Here is a 12,773-nt window from a genome sequence, read left to right on the forward strand (position 1 = left end):
GTATATGTATGTGCATCGTTATCTGTGGGTGAGCTTGGAAAATCCAAACCCCACAAACTTCTCTCAGTCTATTTCAGATACTTGGCAGTTTTGGGGGTGTTTGTACCAAAGTGCTGTGATTTTGGGGGTGTTTGTACCAAAGTCTGTTAGCAGTGAAGAATCTGCATGCTAAGATTTATAGTGAGCCTGGAATCCAAATTCCACGCTGATATTGTTTGATTCGGCTCTGGTACTGTGTCCTAGGCTGGTGTCATATGGCAGTTTGCTTTTATGGAAATTACCTCAGACTGGTGGTAACATTAAATGTCTGCTCATCTGTTCATTTTATGTGGGAATTTCTTTGTTCCCAAAACCAAGAATGTGCTGAGGAAGAGGAGCAAACCGAGTCTGTTTAACACCTCTCACTAACACTGAATATGGTGCTGTGGGGGTGACAGTCGGTGTAAGCTGTTTGAAAAGAGGAGCTTGAAAGGTTTTAATAAATCCAGTTATCATTTTTCTTTGTTGCATGACTTTTTGCCCATCTGCAGTAAGTAGAATATCATCTAGGAATGAGGCAATTTAAAATTTATACCAATACTGTAGCAGTGGAAGATAGACCTTGCCCAAAATTGTACAAGAGAGCTGTGAAATGTGGCACTTGAATCTCTCGAAGAAATGGTTTTTGTCTTTGAATATGGATTCTGAAAATCAATTATATGTAGATTGGCTGTGAGAGAGGGACAAGCTGTTCTGTTGATTTAGGCATGACCTGTGTGGTGACGCTTCATCTCCCACAGAACTAAGTACTCTTTCAAATGACATATTAATGGGAGGACATCCAAAATACTTGCTAGGCAAATGAATGTGTAATAGCCAGATGGTTTATTTGGTTTTTCAGTAATCCTCAGAGGATCAGAAATGGGATTTATTTTGTAAGTTATACCATGCAGTTACCTGTGTTAAAGTGTCTTGAAATACAGTAGGTTATAATTGCAGATCTGTTCTGTTCTTTTCTTGTTTTGCCACATTTGTAAAGCACTGTGGAAAATGTCAGCCAACTTTACATGGTGTGGTAGGAGCACAGGTGGGGAATGTTTAAGAAATAGGGTTGTAAAAGAGATGTTGAAACAAATTACCCAATAATCCTTTCTGCTATTCTTAGGACTATTCAAATCTTTCATCCAACATCCAATTCCTTCTATTCAAAATTTAGCATAAAGAGCATAACACACATCTCAAAAGGTGGGAAAAAAACTTATCTCATGAGCCTGCCTACATAACTCTATTTAATACATGCAATGTATTTTGGGATATCTTCCCTTCCCCTGAACATACTGTGCTGAGATAGAAACTTCTAATACTATACTATACAGCTTTTAACTCTGTACATGTCTGGTCAAATGTCCTCAGCATATGTTCCCTCTCTGAAGCTGGGAGAGTGAGCTACAGGTGTTACACTTAAATAAAGGCTGGCTTTTCTTCATCTGGTTCCCTTATATACACATTGGGATTTTTTCCCTCCATGAGCGGGAATGGGTCCCTTTGACGCTGCCTTATGTTCTGCAAGGAGGAGAAAAGGAAATTGAGTTTCACCAAATGCTGTATTTGGTCTCAAACACATTTCTGCTGGGGAAAATTGAACTGTTTTTGAAACATTGCAGAATTTTGCCTCAGAAATTTCACTGTTGTAGACCAATTCTGCTGCTGCTGTGTGTCCCCCCTGGCAGCAATAGTGGACCAAAATTATTTCAGTCTATGGTACAGTTAGGAAATCAGCAAAACACTCGGAAACCAAATGTGTCACTTGAGCAAAATGATGAAGTCTAAATTCTCTATAATTCAGGAAAACCTCTTCAAGGCTGCTTGTCATTAGATTTGTCCCAGCTGTTACAAATGTTTTTGGAAAACCTTCCCTCAGACACCCACTCTAACACTGGGAACTCCTTCTCATTCTAACACTGGGAATGTGCAACAGGAACACCTATTTACTGCTTAGGAGATCTCTCTCCTGAGTAATTCATAAAACAACCATCCATACACCTCAGGTCTCTCTAGAGCCCTGTTTGTTGAGTGAATTTAGCTGTTTTGTATTGAATGTTACTAAAACTTGTGTGGTGATGGAAGGGTATGATAGCAAGGGTACATTGAATTCATTCATTTTTCACAATTGCAGAAAACTGGAAAGTCTATGGATAAGGCAGGTCATAGGATTTTCCTCCGACTGACTTGTAAGTCCTTGACTGTGTGGTATAAATCTTGGCTTCTTTCCTTTTGGTTTCATGTAAATGATTTAGCTCTTACAGGCAGACCTCTTGCCAGATATCTGGATATTTTCAGAACGTAGGAGCCGTCTGCTTGCTTTTCCACAGTCTGTGGATAGCCTAATCCTTAGCTACTGTAATTGATGGCCAAATCCTTTAAAGGCTGAATAAGCAGAGGAAGAGGTAGAGGTCTGTGCTGAGAAATGTGCTCAGGTTCTGCTTCTCATCTGAGTGTCCCAGAAATGCCAGCTGCGAGATCCCTTCACAGAATCCCAGGATGGGGCAGGTTGGAAGGGAGCACAGTGGATCATCTGGTCCAAGCTGCCTGCTCTGGCAGGGTCATCCCAGAGCACTGGGAACAAGACTGTGTCCAGACAGCTCTGGAATATCTCCAGTGAGAGAGACTCCACAACCACTCTGGACAGTCTGTTTTTGTCAGTCACCCATACAGTGGAGGAGTTCTTCCTCCAGGTGTTCAGGTGGAGCTCTGCCTCCTTGCTTCTCATCTGTCCTGGCTGGCAGACCCTGTGGGTTGGCTCTGATATCCATGTGTGTGATAACCTTGCCAGTGGTGAACCACATCTGGAGGGGTTAACTGCCCTCCTTGGTGTCCACAGAGATATCTGGAGGTTTCAGCTGACATCAGCATTTCTTTATCTGTCTCAGAGGACCTGACCTGACACAGAGAACGTGCTGCAGACCCTCTGTTAAATGTGTGCCAAGTGGCAGAACACCATCCATCATTAGTTATGTCGTATGAGACACTACCCTCATTTTTCTATGCAATCACTTCTGGTGCTCAAGTCTGTAACCAATGTTATCCAGAACAACAGTTGCATGTGGAAGCATCTTTAAGAACCAGTGCATAAAAGCACCTACCAGTCTCTGAATTTTGAAAGTTGTCTTTCCACCATTTGTCACTTACCATTCACTCAATTTCACTGTGAGCCAGGTCACTACATGAAATGTGAGTCACAGCTATAAGCCAGATGTCAGTAAAAAAGTGGATTATCCCTGCTTTAGCATCCCTTATTGTGGTTCTGTTTTCATACATGGTGGACACTGCTGTTCAACAAGCAGCGCTGTCACTGATCAGCATTTGATTTAAAAAAAACCAATTTGAGGCCATAAGCTGGAAAGAAAGGTGCTTGGTCAAACAATTGATAAGTGGGTAGATGAAACTAGTAATGATAAAACATGCTGTAAACTGGGAGTAACACCAGGACAGAGGCAGTATATTTGATGTCAGTGATCTTGATTTGCATGGGTACATAAAGAAAGCTGTTTCTGGAATAGAGATTAAAGGTGCTGAAAAGAAAAGAGATTAAAGGTTCTGAGAGAAAGAAAATTTATTTTTAAAAGAAGAGGTACTGTTTGTGTGTGTGTGATTATTTTTACTAGTTTAATCTTTTATATTTAAAAATATAGTATTTGGCTTGACAGCATTTGATCTTGAAGTTCTTTTTAAGGATTCAGGAACAAAATCTCACATGAATGAGTGCAGCTTCTACTTAGGTGGGGAGTTGTTTTTCCAGTTGTTTTAACAGGCAATATGCAATATCAGTGCAAATCTCCAGAGGTCAATAGAGTTTGCTGTAGTTATCAGGAGAAAATAGACTTCATGGTGAGTAGAGAAGACACAATTTTTTTAATATCTACTGTACTGTGTAATGTTTGATAAAGATTCTGTATACACATTTGTACATGTGCATGCATACATGGACACATGCAAAAAGATATGAATAATAGACTTCAAACAGAAACAGTTCCTTCATGTAAAATTTTACAGTATATTTAGGAAAGCTACCAAAAAATGTGGTAGAAAAAGAAAGAAAAAAAAGCTTTCATTGGAATAAAGGAAGTTAATTGTAGGATCTTTCAGTTCACACCAAAAATGCTGCATGTTATATGGCAAAACAACGTCAGCCTGAGAAATAGTGTCAGTTCCTGACATCACTCAAGCCTGTGACAAACCTCCCTTTGGCTTGCATGGAACAAAAATTACATCCATTATGTTTTTCACATTGCAAAGTACAGCTACAGCAAAATAAGCTTTCAGAGCCTTAGTCCCTTTCCTTTTAGTTATCATTACTTTCCTTTACTGTAACAAATGTCTTTAAACAATATGCAACCCTTCATCTCAAAAAAAAAAGTTGCATGTTTCTTTAGAATAAATCCATTTTCTTGCAAAAAATGATTAACAGAGAGTTTTCCCTGAAACCCAGCGCAGTATTAAATAGATAATGTTTTAGAACATCCAGTAAAGCTAGTTTCAGAATTTTTTATGGACAGATTCTGTTCTTAATAAATCCTATCAAAATCTGTGCAATGACTGAATTTTTTTTCCTATATATTGATGCTGAAGTCTTTCAAATACAATGGTTACAAATACAGGTCTGTTACGTGACCTCCTTTGTTGTTTTGGTGAAATGTACTATAGTGGCAAATTTCAGAAGCCAGTCTTTAGTAGATAGAGATTTTTACTGTTTGGGAAATAGAAAATGGTCAATACTGTTAAAAAATAAACGTGTGTCTGAGTTGAATACTCATCATAATTACAACACCACCAATTTCTCAGGGAAAGTTGGTCCCACACCTGGTGTGATCGGAAGCTGTGGTCTTGAAATTCTCAGCTGGTTTAAGTGGAGGTAATGACCCTGACTTCAACAGATAACTGGCTGTGCTGGTTTTGCATTGATTGGCATGTGGGGAGAACCACCCATGGAAGTGGTGGCACAGAGGAGAATTTTGTCAGTTAACTTTTTGAAAGCAACCATTTTATTTGTTCTTCAGCTCTGAGCATTTATGTTCCAGCTGGTCTCGAAAATCACATAACTGGAAGTTGTAAAGACATGCTGGGGGAGGGCAGGAAACTTGGCAGGAAAAGAAGCATTGAGAACTTGAAGCAGAAACTATGGCAACCTGAATAACTTGCTGGAGGAAGTGTGCAGCAAGTTTTGCCAATGGCACCTGGAGGACAAGGGCTTGACCTCAGCAGTGATGTCTTGCAGTGAGAGAAACAATTCTCCCCCTGGATTTGACACGTGTGAGATGGCAATGCACAGAGCATCCACACACATGCTCTTTGGAGCATCTCAATGAAAGAATGACAGGTAAAAATGGGAGCAAATCCAGTGTAGGGCTCTACTGGTCAGGAGGCATGAGGAATGTTTAAAGGAGAAGGCTTTGGAGCACCTTCAGAGATGCATGGTGATAGGGTGAAGTCCAAAATCTGGAACACAGGACATTCAGATTAGATATGAGTAATGTTTTCTGTTTGGAGTTATGGGGTGATTTTTTTTTTTGCCTTTTTTTTTTTTTTTTTTTTTTTTTTTTTTTTACCATGGGGGCTGTCAAAGCTGGAAAGGAGGTTGTTGATACTATCTAGATATGTTCAAAACTTAACTGGACAAAGTTATGCAACCAGATCTTATGTGGCTTTGCCTTCAGCAAAGATGAACTCCCAAGGTCCCTCCCAACCTGAATTATTCTGTGATTATTCTGTTATTTCTGTGATTCTGTTCAGTTTACTTAAATTCTCTTTATTTTCAAAGGGATGTGACAGTTTCGGAAATGGATCCAGCTGTTGATTATATGCTTCAGGGGGCAACATTAATGGAGAAGCTGCAGCCCTTTTAGACCCCTGGTAAACTCAGGCCTCAGTTTTTGTAATTTTCTACCTTCAGCTATTGTGGAGCATTGCTGAGCTCATAAAGCAGCTGCTGTGAATGGTGTAAAAAGTAATTGCTGCATATACTTCATAGGGCTTGTAAAATGGTTTGGAAATTACTGTAGAGAAGTGAGCTGCTATGTTTTTATCACTACAGAAAGCATCAAGATGGTAGATCACTAGATAAGCTATATAAGTATATACATATATAAATATGTATATACAGATATAAATATACATATGGATCCCAACTGTTAAGCTAATTCATACTATCTTAGAATCTGGCCTTAAAATTTGTCCACAGCCAATTTTTTTTTTTCAGAAATAATGCAAGTGCCTCCATGATAATCTGAGTAAGAAGGAGCTGCAGCCTAACATACCTGGCTGATAGGATGGGTGTGACTGAAAACTGAACATGGACTTCAATGAGAAATCCATAAGTACCAAAAAAACACAGTTTTGTCAATGCATTCACTAAAATCCTGATGCACAGTCAAAAAAGAGAAGCATGGTGATAAAGGAAATCCTACTGTAGAAAATATGCCTGTTAGTGTATAAATTGTGTAAGAGGGAGCTTCTGCCCTCCTAGATTCTGACTTCACACTTGGGTTTGATGAATTTCTTCAAAGATCACAGGAGGAGTCCTTTAGGCATCCTCCTTGCATCAGCTTTTATTTATTTTCTCTATTTTTTTGAAAAAAATAATGTCTATGTATCTCACAGGGCAGGCCTAGGCTTCTATTAATTAAACTTTCAAGGCCTTGAAGGTGGAAAAAGAAAGTATTAGTATCAAGGATTATTTAAACTATGTTTTTGTGAGGTTGAAATACAGTCCAGCTGAGAACTACCTGCCAAAGTCTTAGTAAAAATAGACAGCCAGTGGGTTCTCAGCCAGTACAATGTCAAATTAAAATTATGCTTCACAACAGTAAATTCGGTGATGATAATTCCATGTGGATTAAGTGTAGGAAGCTGAAAAAATAAGCACTTATTTTTCTCATCCTGATCATTTGTCTTTCTTTTAGGGTTTTAGTTTGAAAAAACCAAACCTGAAATCTGTATGTGGGGATGTAAACAGCTGCATGGGGAAAAAATGTCAGTACTTAGCAGCAGTGAAGTTTGTCCAAGGATTACCACAGTGAATAAAACCAACTTCCTTTTTAAAAGCTGAGTGTACTATTTTGGGAATGTGACCCCTTTTCATGAATAAATGACGTGGTGACATTTACAGATAAAGCAAGATTTAACTGCTATGAAAGGAGATGACAAATGTCAGGATGTCAGTAATGATCTGTGAACATAATGGTCTCTCACCAGAGCACTGAGTAGATATATAATGTAATTGTCTCCTGCTAATGCTGCCATGGAAGAAGAAAAGCAAAGCAATGTGAGGAAGATCAAAAACCTCTCTGGAACCAACGTTAAAGCCTGATTGATAGGCATTGGCACAACTTAGCTAATAAATTATACTGCTAATGACTTGGAGTTTTTACCTTGTGCATATTACTATTACATACTGTGAAATTCCTGTATAACTTACAACTGTATTGTGTCAGAGGATAAAGTGTTGGCCATCAAAATGACTTTCTGACAGTTTCTTTATCCCTGTTGTACTGCTGGGGCTTGGCTGTTGCAAAAGTCTTGCTGGAGCTGAGTGGATTTACTGCAGCTGGAGCTGGTTAATGGAGCACAGGTTGCTGCAGAACAGAGAAGGATTCCTCCTTGGCAGAATCTTGCAATTCTGTGAAAGACCATATAACCATAGAATCATAGAATGCTTTGAATTGGAAGTGGCCTTAAAAATTATCTAATTCTAATCATAATCCATGGGCCGGGATGCCTTCCCCATGACCAGGTTCCTCAAAACCCCATCCAACGTGCCCTTGAATACTTTCAGGGATGAGGTACCCACAAGTACTCTGGACAACTTGTTCTGTGCCTCAGCACTCTCACAGCAAATAATTTCTCCCCAATGTCTAATCTAAATCTCTCCTGTTTTAGTTTAAAACTGTTCCCCCATGTCCTATCACTATCTGCTCTTAAAGATCATACAGACCCCCTTGTCCTCTTCAGGTGTTACGTCCTCAGTTTTTCACACCCTTGTAGACTCTCCTCTGACCCAGCCTTGTGATGTCAAACTTGCCCTGATGACTTCCTTTGGAAACCCAGAGATCTGATAGGGAAAAAGAGCTTGGAATTATTTATGCAATGATCTTCTGAGATCATCTCAGGCAGCTGTCTCCCACCCCTGGCCCTCAAGCAGAACCCGCACTTGTCCCACACACGGAGCGCCTTCTCCAGCTGACAGGTAAATTGATTTCCATTTGCTGTTCAAAGTGAGGAGAGTGTCTGGACATCTGAAGCTTTAAAAATCCTGAGACCTCGGCTCAGCACAGTGTGGAAGGCAGGGGGTTTCTCTGCATGAGCTCCACAGCCTTCTGGCAACTTCTCAGCTCTCAGCTGAGCACTGGGCTTTGCTTTCCTTGTGCTTTGCTCCGACAGCCAGCCGACCTTTTCTCAGCATAAGTTAGCCTGCCACAGGGCTTGTGTTACCCAGAAGACCAAGGATGTTTTCAGAGAGATGAGGAAACTGTGATTAAAAGCCAGACATAGTCAAGCTCTGGTGCAATCAGCCAGAAAGCATTTGGCTGGTAGTTTGTTTACGAGAAGAAATATAACAGATAAAATAGAAACATTAATACAATAAAAATGCCAAGCTCAGGAACATAGTGAAGATAATGCTGAACAGTGAATAGATGTATTTTTAGAAGATACTCTGAGTAAATCTCCTGTTAATAGTGCACAAAAGTGTATCTTTAACACTACTTGTATAGATATAGTAATCACAGTATCTCTCAGGGAAATCCCCATTACAAAGGAGACTCATCCCAATCTGCTGTATCTTTTGATCTGCACTTTACAGTCAGAGCCATCTATGACAAAGAAGATGGAGGTGGCATTTCAGATAAGAAAGCCAGCATTGTATTGACATCCAGCAAGGATTCACCTCGATTAACTGTATCCATCTAAAAGTTAGATGTCTCCTCTAAGCCAATTCTCCTAAGCTTCCAGTAAAGTCAATGGAGAGATGTAGGCAGTGCAGAGAGCAATTGATCCTATCCTGAGATAAGTATTCTAAGATAAATTGTGCCTTTTTCTTGCTATTCACTCTAGAGGGGTCCCAACACTCCAGAATCAATGCCTATTTTTGAGGTGGCTATGCTTAGGTGAGACATGTGGGAGGCTCTAATTTCCATGGAATCTGCTGATCTGAAGGGTCAATTGCCTTAACACAACCTTGTTACCGTGCTGCATTAAACTGTTAAACCTGATTAGGGATTTATGGTGAGGAGTCCTTCAACCTCCATACCTTGCACACATGCAAGAAAATTAATACTAAAGAAAAGAATTGCACTTTAAGAATAGAAAAGACATAATTAGAATGCACAGATGAAGAAGTAAGCAAAAACCAATTATACTATTATGTAACCATTGAGCTATTTAATCCACTCTGTGCATCCCTTTTTAAAAGATAGTTAAAGAGAATTGACTGATGTTAAATCTTGAGGTGGTCACTGTGAAATTTTTCTTCTTTCTGATGTAAGGGACACTTGGAGAAACAATACAATCATTCCAATTTCAACTGGAAAAAAGCAAATATCAGTGTTCTCAGGGTATAACACAAAATGTATTTCTGTATCATTCTGGTGTTCCTGCTGATTCAGTGGGGGTCATTTGTGTTGAAATAAGTCTCCCAGTGAGTAAAGATTATCAGTTATGACCAGTTTTTGTGATGTGAAGCAATAATTTTCGAGGCTGTATATTCGATGATTTCAGTCCACAAACCTTCTCTTGAAAATGATAGAAGATACTTTCTGGGTGGACTAACCATGGTCTGATTACCTCTTAGGTCTAACTTTAACTCATCCATCTTGACACAGGAATTTCTACTCTCACATGTTTGTAACTTGTGTTAGATCTATATTCCAGTATTAGTGAACCATTTCTGTTTAAACTACTTGGGATTTTTTAATGTAGTTCTTTTTGCTTGATTTATTGTAATATTTAATTAACTTCTTACAATTGGATGGATTTCTAGGTTACAGTTACTGGGCTGTTATTTAGCTCTATTGGGGTGAGAAGCCCATTAAAAAATGTGCTAATAGTTCTGCTGCTCAAGGAAAACCTAGGAAAGGGTTTTGTTGCTCATTTAAAAAAGACTGAGTTTTAGTCTCTGCTTTAATGCTCTTTAAACTCATCAGCTAGAGAAGGACATTAGTGGTTATCTCAGCCCTGACACTTGCTAACAAAGACTGACAACTGCTGACACAGCAAACTGCCTTGAATTATGTTTGGGTAGGGGGTGGAATGGGTTGGCATATCAGAAACATATAATTTCAGTAAACCACCATTTTTAGAAAATGACATTGTTTAAAATTTCCTTTGCTGAAATGGAGATGCTTTTCCTCAGACCTCTCAAAAAATAATGTAGGGGATTGAACAGAAAAATGGTGCCTGAAATGAGAATTTCCATATGTATTCAGTGTCAGTCAAATTCTTCCACTTTAATTTTCATTCTGAGTTCTTCTCAAATATAAATGTGTATAGAAATTCTTATCCTTAATTAACTATAGAGCTTACAGAAAGTGTTTGTTGCTATCCATTTCTTTCCTATCCCTCCCCTTACCTCCACTGATCAGAGCTGCATGTTGAGTAGATGCACTATAACTCCGTAATTTGAAGCTACTACTGTAACATCAATTCTTCTGGATGATACCACACCTTGCCAGTCAAAAATGATTTGGGCTTAAATTGTCAGCTAAAGATGCTCTTCATTTTTATTGCCCTGAACTTGCAGGCAGTCTATTGGATGAAGTGAATTACTTTGTTGTTGAAAATGCTTGTAATTTTGTGTGAAGGACACAATCAGAATACACAATATTTTTCCCCCTTTGCATTTCCCAACCTGCTCTGCTCCTTTGGTACCCAGGCATATTACAAAATTGCTGACATCTAAGCTGATCAATCAAACTCTTTGCAGTTCTGTAAATGATCTTAACTGTATATGCAGCTGTTATTCGGCAGTGCTCCATCTGGAAAACAAAATAAAAACATCAAAAGAAGTTCAGCAAGGTTTACGTTTCACAGAGGTTTTTTGATGGCTTGTCTGTTATATAACAAAGTCTCTTGGGTCAAGTTAGAAGACGCCAGATCTTTGTCCTTTTATAAATCTCTGATCCCTGAGTTAACCATATGACAACCACCTCCCAGAACAGGGACAGCTAAGCACTGTGCTGGTGCTGTGCTGATACCCTGCACACTAATGGGAACAGCCCCCCAGGAAAACACAGGCTGTACACAGGAATATCTTATGGGAGCTAAGGAAAGCTGGGACAACCATATGGTTTATAGAATTTAGAGGGTAGATTTTTTCAACAGTGGTTCCATTTTTGTTCCTCAATTCTGCCCAGGACTCCACTAAGCTTAGCACCATGGCATGCAGGGGCTGTGTTGCTTGCCTTTAAAACTACTGTTACTGATCCAGTGCAGCTGTACTGTAGAAAACTCCATATTAGTCTCAATACAGTAAAAAAAAAAATTAATAAAAAAATAATTTAAAAAATTCTGTTTTCATAAAGTGTTTTGCTTTTTCATTCTCTGTCCCTGCTTTTAAATTATGGTCTTCCTCCTTATTCTATTAATTCAGCTCAACTGATGATACAACTTGACCTGAACACATTAAGCAAATGTACCAAACTGAAGAGGGAACACAGCATGCATGGATAGTTTGTGATTTATGTCGAGATGAGCAAGTGCCACTATCCCTTGCCACAGATACAGAGAACTGGGCAGAGAATTAATGCTCTGGTAGACTGCAGGAAGACATTTGCCAGGGCTGTAGAGAGACAGCAAATCTCCTGACACTTTATGCTCTGATTGGTCATGCCCAAAAAGCATATCAGCCAACTTGAACAGATCAGCAAAGTTCTCATTAGCAAAATTCCGAGCTAACCTTTCTACTCACTGACTGCAGAGAGGGCAAAACAATAATCACAGTGGAAAAGTGTCCTCAGCACTCTAAAAAGAAACTACCAGGCAATAAACATTGTTGATCAGACACAAAATCGGATGGAGGAAAGGAAAATGTCAGTGAATCAAATGCCTTCTTTTCCAGGACAGAACAGAGAGGTGAAATGCTGCAGTTATGAGCAAGAATACTTCACACGGTGTGATGGACACACTGCCAGTTGGTACAGGTCAATTACAGTGGCTTTTTTTTGGCCTAATGTGCAGAAGAAGTTTTCCTCAAAGGACCATAAAGGAAATGAAGTGCCCAATACCTTTGCCAGTTTTATAGCTCTCAGACTATGTGGAAAATTTCATCCAGAAAGAACTGGCAGAAAAAAGATGATAATAACAAGAACAACAAAACAATGTTTTGTGCTGTATAAGTTGCAACATATTTAAGATATATATTCTATATTCTCTCACTTTGTGATTTGCTTTTATACTGCCCTTTATACCTTGCTTAGTTAAAGACTGCAATATGAAGCTACAGTAATGTACAGCAAATTTTAAGACCTTTAACCAAAATCAAAATATGCATCTAGAAAAAGATTTTTTTTCCTCAGCAGAAATTAAAACTGTTGCATTTAGAAGCACATCCCATTTCTAACAAATATGCACCATTTCCCCTGCAGCTCCTTTTATGTTAGTCAATATCTTCTAATGTTATCTGATGGTTTCCTAGGAGATGCCCTAAATGGCCAAACTCACTAGTTTGATGCTGGTGTTGGATAATATCTATATTCACTAAACATCTGTTTTGTTCACTGAAGTCTGCTCTGCCCTTTTTCCAC

General features: G+C 39.1%; 1 long non-coding RNA gene across 1 annotated transcript; it reads left to right on the forward strand.

Moving 5' to 3' along the window:
- The first annotated feature begins 4,973 nt into the window (after window positions 1–4,973).
- LOC148184716 (uncharacterized) lies at window positions 4,974–6,334 on the forward strand. The gene is made up of 3 exons (XR_015772321.1): window positions 4,974–5,356; window positions 5,798–5,889; window positions 6,236–6,334. It is a non-coding gene; the product is annotated as an uncharacterized LOC148184716 (long non-coding RNA).
- Window positions 6,335–12,773: the final 6,439 nt, after the last annotated feature.

The sequence above is a fragment of the Pseudopodoces humilis genome, chromosome 3 (genome assembly GCF_049639895.1).
Source record: "Pseudopodoces humilis isolate 2021_Gansu_Grassland_sample_001 chromosome 3, ASM4963989v1, whole genome shotgun sequence".
Classification (NCBI taxonomy): Eukaryota; Metazoa; Chordata; class Aves; order Passeriformes; family Paridae; genus Pseudopodoces; species Pseudopodoces humilis.